The sequence below is a fragment of the Notamacropus eugenii genome, chromosome 4 (assembly GCF_028372415.1).
Source record: "Notamacropus eugenii isolate mMacEug1 chromosome 4, mMacEug1.pri_v2, whole genome shotgun sequence".
Taxonomy (NCBI): domain Eukaryota; kingdom Metazoa; phylum Chordata; class Mammalia; order Diprotodontia; family Macropodidae; genus Notamacropus; species Notamacropus eugenii.
Genome location: NC_092875.1, coordinates 139083429 through 139099868, shown reverse-complemented (window position 1 = coordinate 139099868; position 16440 = coordinate 139083429). Strand labels below are relative to the sequence as shown.

The window sequence follows — 16440 nt, the reverse complement described above, 5'->3', positions numbered from 1 at the left end:
GGATGGGCAATCCCTCCATTTCAACTGCTTTGGCACCTCAAACCAGGGTGCTATACGTTTATTCATGTGGGTCCTCCTCTCATCTCTTTGGAGGTATAGGCCTACTGATTATGTCCAAGACAAAGATGAAGTCATGACACTTGAACTTTGACATGTCAGTCCAAAACAAATAGGTTTTCACTATGAGTCTGACATCCTGCCATATTTGTGACAGTACATGTTTAAGAGTCTTCACATAGCTGCAGTTAACATTACTCTCATCAGATCCCACCAGGTCAATCCATTCAGTTGCCCTGGTTATATCCTCACTGTAATGTCCTGTAATAGCTGAGCATGACTTCCCATAAGACTTTGCAGAAGTTGGTCAGACATAGAATATAGCTGTGAGGTGTCATGTGCATGCAGAAGTCCTTATACTGAAGCTTCTGGAACTTGGTGTCTCTGTTGCCTTTGCACAGTACCACAAATCCCAGGACCATCTGAAACACAGTCTTGTGGATGACCTGCAAAAAGTACAGGTGTAATTGGTCTGTAGTGATTTGAATCTTCCCCAAGAACCTATAGACCTGCAGCACGTTGGTGTAGTGGGAAAGGTTAAAGTTCTTGCTGATCTTTGACAGCACTTTGTCCAGCTGTTCCTCAATTTGCTCAAGGGCGGCCTACAGTTTGGAGTCTAGCTCACTGATGCAGTTGTAGTGTCAAAAAGTGCTGGCAGCCTGATGATACTCCAGGAAAAGCTAGGCAGCTCCAGGATAATATTCTTCCTTCAGCATCTCACTCAAGCACACGTATTCTTTGAATCACTTTTTTTTGTCCTCCAAAATGTGCTTCTTCTGGTTCACAAAAAGGTCCAGACTGACCAGAGTAAAACTCCTTTCCCCGTGTTCAGGTGCCTTCTTCCACTGGTACGAGTAACAGTTGCCAACTGAAGGCTTGTTTGCACTGAGATCACTCTTGAGTTCCTAGATATAAGTGGACTGTTTTTCAAAAATCAGTTCTGAGACTTTCAGACTTTCTTAGAGACAACAGCTTCTGTTGTTTCAGCTTGTCTCTATACACCTTCAATTCTTGCAAATTGAGAACAGAAGGGAACTTCTCCATCTCATACTTCAAGGTATCAAATGATCAGTTGAGAAGTACATGCTGTTCCACTGATGTTGATGATTTCTTGCTAGATGTGGGGATAGATGGGCTATTCCTGAAGTTCTCTCAAGTCGGCCTTGCTAGGTAGGTGGAGAGTTTCAATGGGGTACAGATCATTGAGGCTGTACTGGAGGTTTTTAAAACCCTAGAGGAGCATGAGTGTCTTGGTCTTCTGTATAGTGGGAGCAGGGTGGAGGGGGAAAAGGAGGAGACTCTGCAGTCCTGTGGTGGGTGGTAGTCTCTTGACTGTTCTGGTCAGGTCCAGCGCTGACGTCTGCCCAAGCTGCACCACCCCCATATACCAGCTCTAAGTATTTTATCTGGCTGTCTCATTTATGCCTGGAATGATTTCCCTTCTCTGCCACAAAACTCCTTGACTTGCTTTTAAGCCCAAACAAAATTTCCACCTTTGACAGGAAATCTTCCTTAATCCCTTTTAATTCTAGTGCCTTTTCTTTGTTAATTATCTCCAAGTTATCCTGTAGATAGCTCATTTTGTATGTATTTGTTTATATTGTCTCATCCATTAGATTTTAAACTCTTGGAGAGCAAGGATTGTCTTTATTGCTTTTTTAAAAAATTAATTTTAAACTTAAATAGTAAAACAACTACACAATAACAAAAGACAAATATATGATAAACCTAAATACTAAAACTTAAATACAAAAGAAAAAAAAGCATTGCTGTGTGCATAGCAGAACATAAGAGGATTCAAAATATACAACAACAAATTCAATTTCAAGAAATCTATTTAAGAGCTGTCTATCTTTTCTTTGCTTTCTTGTAAGTTTTCTTTTGTTCACTGTGGGGAACTTTTTACTTAGTTCTTTTTTCCTCCTTGCTCCATCCATCCCCCAAGAAGGTTACAATTACGTGTAGATTTGGTATACACAAATACATATATATAAAACATCTATGCATACATACACTTACACATACATATACTTAGATATCTACAATCATATTCATATTAGGCATATGCATTTATATGCACCTATGCAAGACCATACCGTACTTCTTTATACTCTGTTTCTCTGAGGTTGGATAACATCTTCCTTTATAAGTCCAAGTCTTTTCATAGTTTTCTAAGTCCACCAACTCATCATTCCCTATGCCACAGTGATATTCCAACCTTATACTGTCTGGTTCTTTTAAATAGTCTAAAATAATATTCACTAATATGACTGACTATAATGTAGTTTTCCTATTTTTCTCTTTTGATTAAATCTATTTTAACTTTAATCACTGAGATCATGATTACTACCCCTGCTTTTTTCCCCTAATAAATTCTACTCCTGATCTTTATTCTGTTTGCGTGTATCTCTTATTTCCTAACTCTGTTGTCTTTTCTACTTCCACCCACTACATTGCCCTCCTGTTACTTACCCTACCCCTCTCCAAAGATCTCTCCCTTATCTCTCCACCTCCTTACCCCTTATTCTCCTGTTTCTATTTGAATTTAGAAGACTTTTATAGCCTTCAGAATATATATGTTATTCCCTCTCTATCCCATTCTCATTGATCTAGATGTCCTTCTATAACCCCCTCGTCCTTTTATTTCCTTATAAATCTAGAAGACTTTTGTTACCTTCTAAATGTTTACATTGTTCTTTAACCCAAATCTGATGTGATTAGAGTTCCCTCTAAAAATCCCTCACTTATCCTCTCCCCCTTTCCTCTCTCTTTAGTCTTTTAGTCTAAATTCTTTCTGAATTTAGAAGACTTTTATACTCTTCTAGATATAATTGCACTGTTCTCTCTTTAACCCATTTATGAGAGTAGGGTTTCAGAACTCCCAGCCCTCCTAATTTCTAATGCAATTAATGCATTATTAATGCAAAATCTAATGCATCTAATTTCTCTGCATCAGTTCTTTGTCTGGCCTAGAGGCCTAAGGGCTACCTGAGTCTTTCCTTACCTGTCGCAGGTCTTTGGCTGGCCAAACCGGATAAACGTACGAGAGAAGAGACTTTCCAGAGTGGAACAAAGGTTAGGTTTTATTCAGGGTCTTGGTTACATGTGCAGGGGGAATTCTTCCTCAGGAGAGAGGAGTCCTCCTCCCAAGGAGGCAAAGATCTTACAGTAAGAGATTGGGAGCAGGAGAGGGGAGACGGGAGAGGGGAGAGGAGCCTTCTGTCCTCTAAGGGCCCCTCAGCGCTAAGAGCACCTTCAGGCTTTCCTGTCCCTACTTAAGCTCTCCCGCCACTTAGTTTGCACCTGAATATCATGCCTGTTCTCAGCCCTTAGCTAGACAACAATAGGTGTGCTCAGACCATGGATTAATCTCTAGGGTGGGATGCTCTCCCCAGCAAGTTTCCCACGAGGAAGAGGCAGAAATGCACGAGATAGCCTGGGTCTCACACCTCAATTCCCAGCTGTTCCCTGGGGGGCCTCATGAGAACTCTAAGGTTTAGAAGTCCTCACTTTTACCTGCCCGAGACTGTCCACATGGAACTGAGCTTACACCCCCAACATCTCTTCCTCTTGAAACTTATTTGTATAAAGTAATTACTCTTTAATTACCTTTTCCTAAACAATTTTGCTTTTTAAAATCACATCATACTCAGCTCTACTCCAATCTTTCTTTTAAACTACTCGATTACTAATAATGATCTTGGTCATATGTTTTATATTCCCTCACATAAAATGTAAACAATCTATCCTTATTTAGTCCCTTGTAATTAGTCTTTGATGTGTACCTTGTATTTCTCTTCGATCTTGTATGTCAAATTGTCTATTAAGTTCAGATTTTGTTGTTTTTTTTTAAATCCTGAAAGTCTGGCAATTCACTGAATGTCCATTTTTTCCTTCATTCTGGATAATGCTTAACTTGGCTGGGTATGATATTTTCTGTTAGAACCCCAGTTCTTTTCCTCTTTGATATATACTGTTTCAAGCCCTGGACTTTTTTAGTTTTGCCACTGCTAGGTCTTCTTTGATTCTATTTGCGATTCTAAATTTTTTCCTTGTTGCTCATAATATTTTTCCTTGAGCTAGATGTTTTGGAATTTGACTATGACATTCCTCTAGGTATTCTTCATAGGATCTCTTTCAGATGATGATCAGTGGATTTTTTTTTCTATCTCTCCTTCCCCCTTTTGTTCAATACTTCAGGACATATTTTCTTCAATTATTTATTGTATTATTGTATCAATATTTTTTTATTATAACTTTTAGGTAGTCACGTTATTCTTAGGTTTCCTCTTCTTAATCTATTCTCCAGATCAGTTATTTTCTTATGAGATGTTTCACATTCTTTTCTATTTTTTTCATTCTTCGTATATTGTTTTGTTTACTTATTGCTCTCTTGTAACTTCACTGGCTTCCTCTTGCTGAATTCTAATTTTCAAGGAGTTGTTTTCTTCCTTAAGATTCTGGATCTCCTTTTATAGTAGGTTGACTTTCTTTTCATAAATTTCTTGCTTTTCTTGCATTATTCTTATTTAAATTTTTTCTCTAAATCTCTCTCATTTGATTTTTACAGTCTTTTTTAAGTTCTATGAATTATTTTTGGGCAGGTAACCATTTGATCTTACTCTTTGCAGTAGGAAAGGCTTTTTTTTTTCTTCAGTATCCTCATCAGAAGACAAGTCCCAGTCTTCTCTATTCCCATAACTTTCTATAGTTGGGTTCTTTCTGCTTTGCATGCTCGTTTTCTTAAAAAAAAAATTGTAGCAGCTTATTATTGTAATCACCTCTATTCCTAGGGTATGTGGGGATGGTGCCTCTGACCTCAGATCTTCCTTCAGTTCTCCCCTCTGTAATTGCCCGCAGCCAGTGGGCTTCTGCACTCAACAGGCATGTGCTGACTTCTCTTCCAGTGCTGCATCTCTTCAGAACATCTGGTCCTGGGGTCCCATATCCCAGAAAAGGTTCACTCAGGCTTCTCCTGCTCAGATGCCCAACCCCTCACACTGTTTTGGAGGTGAGAATTTCTCTGGCTGGGACCAACATTACTTCCCAATCCAGCTAGCCCCCGAGCTCGCCCACTTGCTATTTCAGCAGGACTAGCTTGGAGGTGTTTATACTAAAAAGGGACCAAACTTTGGTTCTGGGAATTTTCTTTAGATCATCTTTGGTTGTCCCAGGAGGACCACTGCTGTGCCCCAACTCTTATTTATTTTTATCTATCTACATTTACCCTGAGGTGCTCTTTTGTCTTATTTGTGGGGGAAATCTGGAGAGTTTAGAATTTTCTGATCTACTTTACCATCTTCCCAGAATCCTCTCCCTATTGTTTCTTTTTATATCCCCACCTCACAGAATAGTGCCTGGCACATAGGCACTTACTAAATGTTTATTGATTTGTTGTTTGTTTGAGGGAGAAGTATGGGGTCATTGGAGAAGCTTTGTAATTGCCTAAAGATAACCCAACCAATTTTCTTCTTCCTGTTTAATTCTGGGCCAGACTCATTGTTCCTTTGTACTCTCTTTCTGGAACATATATACTGTTGCACAAAAATTTTACAGATTGTCCATTTTGTTGTATGTCATAATCTGAACAATAAACATTCTTTTTTTTTTTTTTTGGAGGGGGGAGGCAAGGGTTAGGTGACTTGCCCAAAGTCACACAGCTAGTAAGTGTCAAGTGCCTGAGGCTGGATTTGAGCTCAGGTCCTCCTGACTCCAGGGCCAGCTCACTGGGTAATAGGCATTCTTCATCTATTTAGTATTTCCTATGTGAATGATTAGACAAACTCTTTAAAATTTCACTAATCACTGAAAGGTGGCTCTGCAGTATTCTAGGGTTTGAAGCAACCAGCACAGTCATCTGCAAAAAAGAGCGTCTGGAGGATTAACCTTTCACTGATAGCCCCTCCTTAATTTGACCTCTGGAAGAATTTTGATTATGAAAAAAACCAGGTTATACTTTGAGGGAGAGCCTTGTTGTCTTTGAAAACACTCCCTAGCTTCTCAAAGGCAATCCAGTCTGCTTCCTTCATCTTCTTTATTTTTGGGCCGAATTCACTGTCCATATAAACTACTTAAAATAAAAAATAATGACGGATCATCTCTATAATGTATCTAACCAACTAAATAACACTGCCTGGACAAGAATAATTATTCATCCATCTTGCCCTTTTTATGTGGCTCATAGGACACTGATCAACACACAGGGAGTCAGGAAAACCTAAATTTGAATCTTTTCTCAGTAATTTACTAGCTGAATGACCCCGAGGTTATGTCACTTAATTTCTTCAGGCTTCATTTGTAAAAACTGGAGGTTGGACTTGATGACTTGATGGAGATTGGAGGTCTTGTCAGGCTCTAAATATGTGACCTAGTCCAGGGGTGGGGAACCTTTTCATGTTGGAAGGCCACAATGATATTTAGTTGTAATCAAATAAGGCCATATTAAAAAATATATCAATTAGATATACTTAAAATATATATTATTTTGTAAAAATTGAACCACTATACACTTAATAATCTCAGAAACTGAAAACCATATTTTAATTTTAAATTTAGCTAACCTTTTAATATGACTTAGTTGTGTCTGCTTTTTGTTGGAAAGTATTTGAATATTTGATTGCAGCATGGAGATTCACAGTTTCAGTTAATCCTCTGCATGGGTATCAGTCATTTGTGACCTCAGGGACATCCTGATTTGGGTTGGGTAGGAGCATGTAGATCCACAGCAATACATGGTTGAAAAGTAAGAAAGCATTTTTGGGGGGTATGTTGCTGAAGGCATGTGTATTCTACTGCATTTTCCCATATTTCAATTGGATCTTTCTCAACATTAAACAGTGACTTTAAAATGTTATCTACTGAGATCTCAACTAATTCCATCTGTAGTTCTTTAGGTGTTTTGGTGATATCAAGTAGGTGAAGCTGAAATGCTAATTCGAGAGTAATATCATGATTCTCAAAGTCCATGAACCTTTCATTTTATTCTCCAATAATAGATCTATAATAGGTACATATTCTTCCAATGATTAACATATCCTGCTCTTTAATGACCTTTGCTAACTGGGGAAAAATGTTCATCCAAAATTTCCTTTTGAAGAAGCGTTTTGAAAAAAGATAGCTTTATTTTGAAATGCTTGGATTTTTTGTCACATATTATATATAGACTTAGTTTTATCTTGCTAAGTAATATTTGTCATTTTGATTTGGCATATTATCACACAAATGCCCCCTTTTTACTACCTACTCTTTTTTTCTCCTCTGGTTTCTTTTTTGTACATTACCTAATATTCTGCCTCGGACCAACCTTAGGTCAAATTGTGAGGGAGGTGAACTCTATCTTTGAACTTTTCACACTTCCCTCTTTTATTAGCTTTTTTCCTTTTTTCAGACCCATCTTCTTCAATTCCTACTTCAAAGGAGAGCATATACTATCTATGCATAAGGGTGACTCATCTTCTTATGGCTTAGTTTCCTCACCTGTAAAATAAAGATCATAGATTACATATTCTTTAAGATACTTTCCTGTTCTATGAATCAATCAACCAACTAAAATAAATCAAGTACCCACATGGGTTGCCAGCAGTCGAAGCCTACTGAGCTTGCTTTCAGGTCTGGGCCCTCATTGGCCAGTTTTACTGAGATATTCATTGATTTGGCTTTGTAGAACTAATAGTATCAGTTACACTCCTTTATTCATATTGCACACATAAATCTATCAATAAATATTTATTAAGTTCCAGGAGTTGTACTAAGCCTTGCATATTCAAAGAGAGACAAAAGAAAGTCCCTACTTTCACAGGTCTCACTTTCTAATGGGAGAAACAAAAAAAGAAAGCAAATACTTATAAATTAGCTAAATACAGGATAATATGCAATACTTAATAGGGCAGTACTAGAGTTAAGAGGGATTGGGGAAGGTTTCTTTTAAAAGATGGAATTTTAGATGAAACTTAAGGGAAACCAGGGAAACCATTAGATAGAGAAAAGGAGGGAGAACAACTCAGACTTTGGAGCCAGTTAGAGAAAAGGCCCACAACTCAGAAATGGAGTAATTTGTTCTTGGAACAGCAAGAAGAAAAGTATTACTGTATTAAAGAGAAAGCAGCAACGAGTAAAGAATAAGAAAACTGTAAAGGCAGGAGGGGGCTAGGTCATTAGGGGCTTTGAATGCCCATCAGAGGATTTTTATTTGATCCTGGAGGCAATACAGGGGACCACTGGAGTTTACTGAGTAGGGGGTGACATGGTCCAACCTGGACTTTAGGAAAATCACTTTAGCGGTTGACTAGAGGATGGATTAGAGTTGGAGACGCTTGAGGCAGACAAATACTTCAGCAAGCTGCTGTAATAGTCCAGGCATGAGGTGATGAGAGCTAGCATTAAAGTGCTGGCAGTGTCGGAGGAGAGAAGGGGGTTTGTAGGAGAGATGTTGCAAGGGTGAAATCAACAGGCTTTGACAACATATTGGATATAGGAGGTGAACAATAGGGAGAAGTTGAGGATGATTCCTAGGTTGAAAGCTTGAAGGATTGGAAGTATGATGCTGCCCTCCTCAATGATAGTGAAAGTAGAAAGAGGAGAGGGTTTAGAGAGAAATAAATCAGTTCCATTTTGGAGATGTTTAATTTAAGATGTCTGCTGGACATTTAGTTCTAGATGTCTGATAGGCAGTTGGAGATGTAAGATTCATCAGCAGAGAGTTTGGAGAAGGCTAGGTCTATTTGAGAATCTGCAGCAAAGAAATGGTAATTAAATCCCAGAGGTTGATGAAATCACCAAGTGAAATGAGAAGAGAAGAGAGTCCAGAACAGAAGCTTGAGGGAGACCTGTGGTTAAAGGGAGTGATCTGGATGAGATCCAGCAAAGGAGACTTAGGAACACAGAGATAGGTCCAAGGAGAACCAAAAAAGAGTCAAGGAGAAGATGGATAATCAACAGTGTCAAAGGCTGCAATGAGATCAAGGAGAATGAAGATTGAGAAAAGATAATTGGATTTCGCTACTAAGATATAATTGGTAACTTTGGAAACAGCAATTTAAGAAAAATGATAAATCTGGAAGTCAGACTGTAAGGGATTAGAAAGAGAGTAAAAGAAAAGAAAGTGGAGGCACTTGCTATGAAGGAGTTTAGCCACAGAGATGATAAGAGACATAGAGTGATAGCAGGGTTTCAGAATTGGTGAGACATGGTCATGTTTGTAGGGAAGAGGGAAGCAACCAGTAAAAAAGAACAGAAGGTGAATGACAGAGGGAGCAATTTGTTGGACAAGATGTAATAAAATGGGATCAATTGAGCAGGTAAATGGGTTAGCCTTGGTAAAGAGTAAGGCCACCTTATCATCTGAGACAAAGGTGAAGGTGGAGATTGTTTCGGAAGACATACTAGTGATAGGAGATGAGAAAGAGGAGACAAGAAGAAACTCAAGGGAGAATAGTCTGAATTTTCTGTAAAATATAACACGTTTCCTAACTGAGAAAGTAGGAAGAGAGGGAGGCATAGGAGCTTTAAGAAGGGATGAAACCTTTATAAGAGAGGCTGTAGAGAGTGAGTTGGTAAGGCAAGTGTAGAAAGATTGCCTAACAGAAGTGTACATAAATTTGTAATGGACTCAGAATGGTTGGTTAATTTTTTTCCCATGAAATCTGTAAGTATAAAAAGAACTGAATTCTCTACTGGAATACATATATGCATACATGGAACACACACTCACATACATGTATGTTCTGAAATTACTTCATCTCCCTCTACCAATACAGATTCTAACCACAGTGATGACTTAATAGAGAATTTCTAGAGAATTTCTTGAACCAAACTGACTTTGTGACTTGACCAACATCACTTAGGTAGTGTTAGATGCAGGATCTGAACCCAGATATTCCTGACTCTATACTGAACACTTTATTATATCTCTGTATCTTTTTATTTTTGTACACACACACACTCCTACTTAGTGGTATAGTTTTAGTTCAATCTTGTTATGGGATAATTGGACTTTTGTGCACTGATCTGGAAACAAGTACTTATTCACAGCATTATTACTGTGAGGAAAATAATTTCTGAGTTCTAATCAATCAACATACAAGTGAACTTTTGGGAATATAACCCCTAAATGGGTGACTGCTTACACATAAGAATGATTCAAGAGACCGTGAGAAAAGAAAAAGTCTAAGAAAATTATAATCCACAATAAAGTGTATAGTACCTTTTCCATAGAAGATGCATAATTTGTCATGCCATCAATAGAGTAGACAAGAAACAATGTGGATGATCCATAAGTGATGGGGCGCTTCAGATTGATATTGATCCCATACTCTTACATGTAAATCTGAAGAACCATAAAACATATGAGCTGTACCGTTTTCCCCTAAGTAAGATTAGTTTCCCAAATCACCCATCAGGGTTTGGTAGTTCCCTAAATTGAGTTACTAGTGAATGATGGATTACGAAAAAGGGTAAAATCAAAAATCTTAGATACAGCGTACATTGTGTTCCCTCTGACTAACACAATCTTGTTTACAGGTTTGGTTGCTGTAGAGACAATCTCATATGTTCATCTATAACCAGAAACAGTATAATTAAATTTCAAGTTGTCTTTTAACTCCTTATTCAGAAGCAGCACTAAATTTTCATGAACGTAGAAAGCAAAAAAAAACCCCCAAAACCCAACAACCTCATTTTTCAATCTATTATATCACATTTTTTTTTTGAAATGTGTAATTTAAAGTTGAAGTAAAGTCTCTAGGAATAGAAAATTAGGTTCAACAGAGAGCTTTCCTGATATGTGCTTGAAATTAAGCATTCCTAAAATGACATGGTTTCATTCTGTCAGGACTGTGAGACTGGAAATCCTTCACAGATCTGTGAGCAATAATATAAATAATTTAAAATAAAATTAATTAGGCTGAAACCAGGGCCTTTTTCAGTTTAATTTTTCACCTTAGAGTACAAATATAAAGCTTTTGGAGCATTGCTCTTTTCTTGAATGTTCATTTTTACTTCTCAACCTTAAAAATAACAAAGTTTGTGGGCTAACAAAGCTCTAAGATATTTGCAATATATTTTAAAAGTGTAGATGTATTGATTAGGGAAGAGAATAAGTCAAAATAACCCTTTAGAGTCAAAAGAAACATTCTTTCAATTGAACTGAGTCAGTAACTGAGACATGAGGAGCAAAACAGAGTGTAAGCATTTGAATTCTGCAAACTTTGCAGATGCACCTAGATTCTTTCCTATTTCAAAGAGGAAGCAACAAGCCACAAGTAATCTGTGGTGCAAAAATAAAAGTTACTATTTAAGTAAAAATTACTCAGGACTTTCATATCATGTTTCAAAAAGTAACCACTGATATGAATGCAAGAACAAAGACACCATGCAAACACTCTAGTCTAACAAGGTAGGGAACCTGTGCAGTTAGTAAAGTGAAGCCAACCGTATTGAGTAAGTGTGACAAAACTCAAACTCCACCAGGTGATTAGATATCAAAACAAACAAGTAAACCTCCAAGTCTTAACACATTAGGTCAGAAATCTGTGAAAAGACCCTTTAAGAATATCAAAGTGGCAAAGCACCCATTAATAGAAAGATGGGATTGCTGGGTAATTTGATTTCAGAATTATATTTTCAGCTGTTAAGTATAAGCTCTATGAAGTCAAGAATGGTTAAATCTTTGTTTCCATATTACCTAAAATAATACTGAGTGCTTCCATAACACAATGACTGTTATATAACGGGCGCTTAATAAATGCTTTTTGATTTGAGTTCATCTACTTATATTAAATTCTTCTTAGGCATTTTCTAAATTGAATTGAAACTTGAAAAGAAAATGTCCATTTAAATTTCTCATCAAGTTCAGCATTCATAATGCATTCAGTCCTTTCAGTCCATGTTAATTATTTCCTCTAACCAAAAATTTTATGTTTTTTTATGTCAATGCTCTATGAGTTACTTCGTTACATATAGAAGAATGAGTTTAGTTAAAATGTTCTAAACAGGGGATTTTACAGAGTCCCTTAGGGAGATTCAATTATTTTAGATTCCACACATAAACTGAATCTGTTTAGTGGAGGTTTTGTTCTGTGTGTGCAATTGTAATATCTGATCTCATTCTATGAACAGCATCATCTATTTCCTTTCAAGGGTAGGATTGTGTTTTGTAATTTCATCAGCTGTGCATAATTCATAGCCTTTGATATCATTCCTGTGGGAAAGACAAGCTTATCTGAATGAGTGATTGCCATTCAGCACCTGTCACAGTTAAGCTGCTTCTCTCAATGTTGTTCCCTCAGACTGACTACTCTTTTCCCTTAACACAGAGTTAATATTCAAGTATGGCACTCCCTTGATATTTTCTCTTTGTATTGATAGTAAGCATTTTTACCAGGAAATTTTTTTATTCGTGATGAACACATATAAACATATAGCTTTAAAGCCTTTTACAAGCTGGCCCCATCACATCTTTCCAGCCTCATTCTGTTACTTCTCCCCCACTCTGCCGTCCAGCTAAATAGGCCTTCCCTCTGCTTCTCATACATAGCATTCTATCTCTTGTCTCCACATTGGTTGTCCCATGCCTAGAACGCATTCCCTTCTCACTATCACCTCCTAGAATTCCACTCTTTTTTCAAGGCTAAGCATAAGTACAACTTTCAACAGGTAGCCTTTTCTGACACTCCCAATTACTAGTGCCCTACTCCACTAATTGTCTCCTTTTTAACTTTTTCATATTTTGTGTGTGTGTGTGTGTGTGTGTGTGTGTGTGTGTGTGCATAAATATCAAATGGTATGGGACTCTTTCCTCGTTGGTGGAGATGAATGCTATACCCCTCATGCATGTACTGGGGCCAATGGACTTTGGGACTTGGGTTGCGTATATATATATATATATGTGTGTGTGTGTGTGTGTGTGTGTGTGTGTGTGTGTGTATATATATATATATATATATATATATATATATATATATATATATATATATATATATCCATCTCTGTGTATATGTGTGTATATCCCTTGAGAACACTGTTTTTGTCACTGAGCAGTACTTCGGTGGAGGAACAGCAACAACAATAATAACAATAACTCATCACTAGAAAAAAATAACAAAATTCAAGTGGGAAAACAAAGATAAAGAATCTTAAGAGGTACAGAAAAATAAGGAGGGCTTAGCAGTACTAGATCTCAAACTAGACTACAAAGCAGCACTGATCAAAATCATTTGATACTGGTTGAAAAATAGAAAAAGTTGATAAATGGAAAAGATTAGGTACACAAGATTATGAAGCAAACAAATCTAGTGGCATAGAATTAAATAGATATAAGAACAACAATTACTTGGTTCAAGATATATTATTTTATGAAAACTGCCAAGCAACCTATAAAACAGTCTGACAGAAATTAGGTTTAGAACACCACCTGATGCTATACACCACAAAAAGCTTCAAATGGATGCATGACAGAAATATAAAAAAAAAATTAAATGAATTAGAGAAGAATGAAATTAGATTTTAAAAAATAATCATGGAGGAGGAAAAGAGTTCTTGATAAAACAAGAGATATAGATAAACATAAAAAATATAATAGATAATTTTGATTATAGAAGATAAAAACCTAATAAATTCAATTAAAATTAAGAGGACAACAGAAATATCTTAAAGGCCAATTTCTTTGATAAAGGTTTGATATCCAAGATCTAGAGGGAATTGATAGAAATATATAAAAAAAACTTGAACCATTTTCCAGTACATAAAAGCAGAAAGTTTTCAAAACAAGAAATTCAAACTATGGCCAACCATATCAAAAAAAATTCTCCAAATCACTAATAAAAAGAGATACGCAACTCTTAGACCCCACTCATACCGGTTAAATTTTGGCAAGAGTGGTAATAAGAGAGGAAATTGAAAACTGTTGAAGGAACTCTTGAAGGCCAGGAATATCAATGCACTCTTTGTGAAGCTGTGATATGGTACAACAGCTCTGGAAATTAATTTTGAATCATATGCACTTAAAAGCAACAAACTTTGCACACCCCTTGACCCAGTGATATGGCTACCTACCATGTAGCTTGATAAGATCAAAGATAGGTAAGACTCATGTGCAAGCATACAAACAAAATAGCAGCATTTTCTATTTCTTGCTTTTTATTTTAAAATTTAGATATTTGTTTAATTTTTTCAATTAAGAAGTATTTATTCTCTCTATCTTTCTCTTTCTCTCTCTCTCTCTCATCTACTTCATTCTCAATAAAAAAGAAAAAACAAAGCCAAAGCCCTCATGACAAATAAGTATAGTCAAGCAAAACAAATTGCCATAATAACCATGTTCAAAGAAAGGGCCTCCTTCTGTGTATTCAGTCTATCATCTCTTGGTCAGGAAATATGTTCCATTAGTTTATTAGTAGTTCTCAGGAATCATGATTGATCACCACATTAATCCGAGTTCTTAGGTCTTTCAAAGTTGTTCATTTCTACAAGATGCTTGTCATAGTATAAATGCTTCTAGCTCTGCTCACTTCACTCTGCATCAGTTCATACACTTGTTCCCAGATTATTTGGAAATGATCCCTTTTGTAATTTCTTGTAGCCCAATGCCATCCCATTATATTTACATAACATAATTTCTTCAGTCATTCTAAATTGATGGATGTCCATTCAGTGATTTACAAGCAATCGCTTAATTTTTTGTTCTTTCCCATCACAAAAAAAAGAGCTGCTATAAATATTTTTGTACATATAGGCTTCTTTTCTTCTTTTCCTTTTTATCAATTTGAAGTATAGACCTAAAAGCAGTACAGGTCTAAGACCTCAGGGCTAGGCAACCTGTGACTTCAGGGCCAAATGTGGCCCTCTAGGTCCTCAAGTGTGACCCTTTGATTTGTTCTGTAAAATTTGGACTCAGTCAAAAGGCCACACCTGAGAACCTAGAAAGCCACATATGGCCTCGATGCCACAGGTTGCCCACCCCTGGAATGGTAATGCAAAATTTAGTAACTTTTTGGAACAAGTAGCAAACTGCTTTTCAGAATAGTTGTATAAGTTCACCTCGCTACCAGTAATGTATAAATTTTCGTCTTTTCGTGTAGCCCCTCCAACATTTGCCATTTTACCTTACTTTTTGTCAGCTATGTCATTTTTTTTTTTTTTATAAAACTGGCGCTCTTCAAGCACGAGCAATGAATATATCTCTATTTAAGTAATATGTTATTTTTTTGGACGAGGGAGGTGAGGCAATTGGGGTTAAGTGACTTGACTAAGGTCACGCAGCTAGTAAGTATCAGGTGTTTGAGGTCACATTTGAACTCAGGTCCTCCTGACTCCAGGACCATACTCTCTTCACTGCACCACCTACCTACCTCTTATGTTATTTCTTTAATGGATGTTGAAGTGTGTGTGTGTGTATAAATATCTTGACAGATTAACTCCAAGATATTTTATGTATTTTGTAGTTACTTTAATTGGATTTCTTTTCGGTTATTTCCTCCTGGAATTGTTATTGTTATTGGTGATTTTGTATGCTACTACTTTAATTTCCTTGCAGATTCTCAGTGGTGTTCTAAGGAAACTCTCACTATTTAAAAAGAGTGAAAACTTTAAATAATTTTTGTCAGTATTTATTCCCTTCTAAAACTTTTGTCTCCTTGTATTGACTGGTATTTCTAGAATTATCAAATAAAATGTGAAAGAGAATATTCTTTCTTTAATTTTGTCTTTACTGGAACCAGTCATTTATCAACTCCTTTGTAATTTGACTTCTGACTTACTTATCAACTAATACTGCTCGCTTCAAGATTAATAATAGCAATGATATTTTAAGTGCTAAATTTGATGATCTTTTTTTCAGTCTGTCTTTCATTCATCTTGACCTCTCTGTACTAACACTGATTTACACCCTTGTCCCTCCTCCTGAATTCCCTCTCCTCCCTGAGTTATCATAACACAACTTTCTCCTTTTCTCCTGCTACTTATGTGATGACTCTTTCTTAGTCTTCTTTTACTGACTTATCATCCATGTCCTGAGTATTCCTCAAGGCTGTGTAGTTACACATCTCCACTTCTTTTTCCTCCTTATCAGTGATCTCATCATTTGTCATAGTCTCAATTATCTTCTCTACACAGATGTATCTCTAATCCCTATAATCCAATTTTAATCTTTCCATTGAGTTCTAATATATTAATAATTGCCTATTAAATATTTCCAACTGAATGTCCCATAGGGATATGAAACTCATCGTTTTCAGAACAAAACATTCTATTTCCCCTTTCTAATCTGTTTTGGAGGTATCTATAAACCAATTTTTCTAAAGCATGTTTGAGCATTTATTTTACTGTTTTCCTCAAGAATCTTCATTAGCTCACTATTGCCTCCAGAGTAAAATCCAAACTCCTAAATTT

At 36.6% G+C, this 16440-nt stretch overlaps 1 pseudogene; it reads right to left on the bottom strand.

The window, feature by feature from the left end:
* Nucleotides 1–79: 79 nt before the first annotated feature.
* On the bottom strand, nucleotides 80–16139 carry LOC140502352 (syndetin-like; annotated as a pseudogene).
* Between the last annotated feature and the right edge of the window lie 301 nt (nucleotides 16140–16440).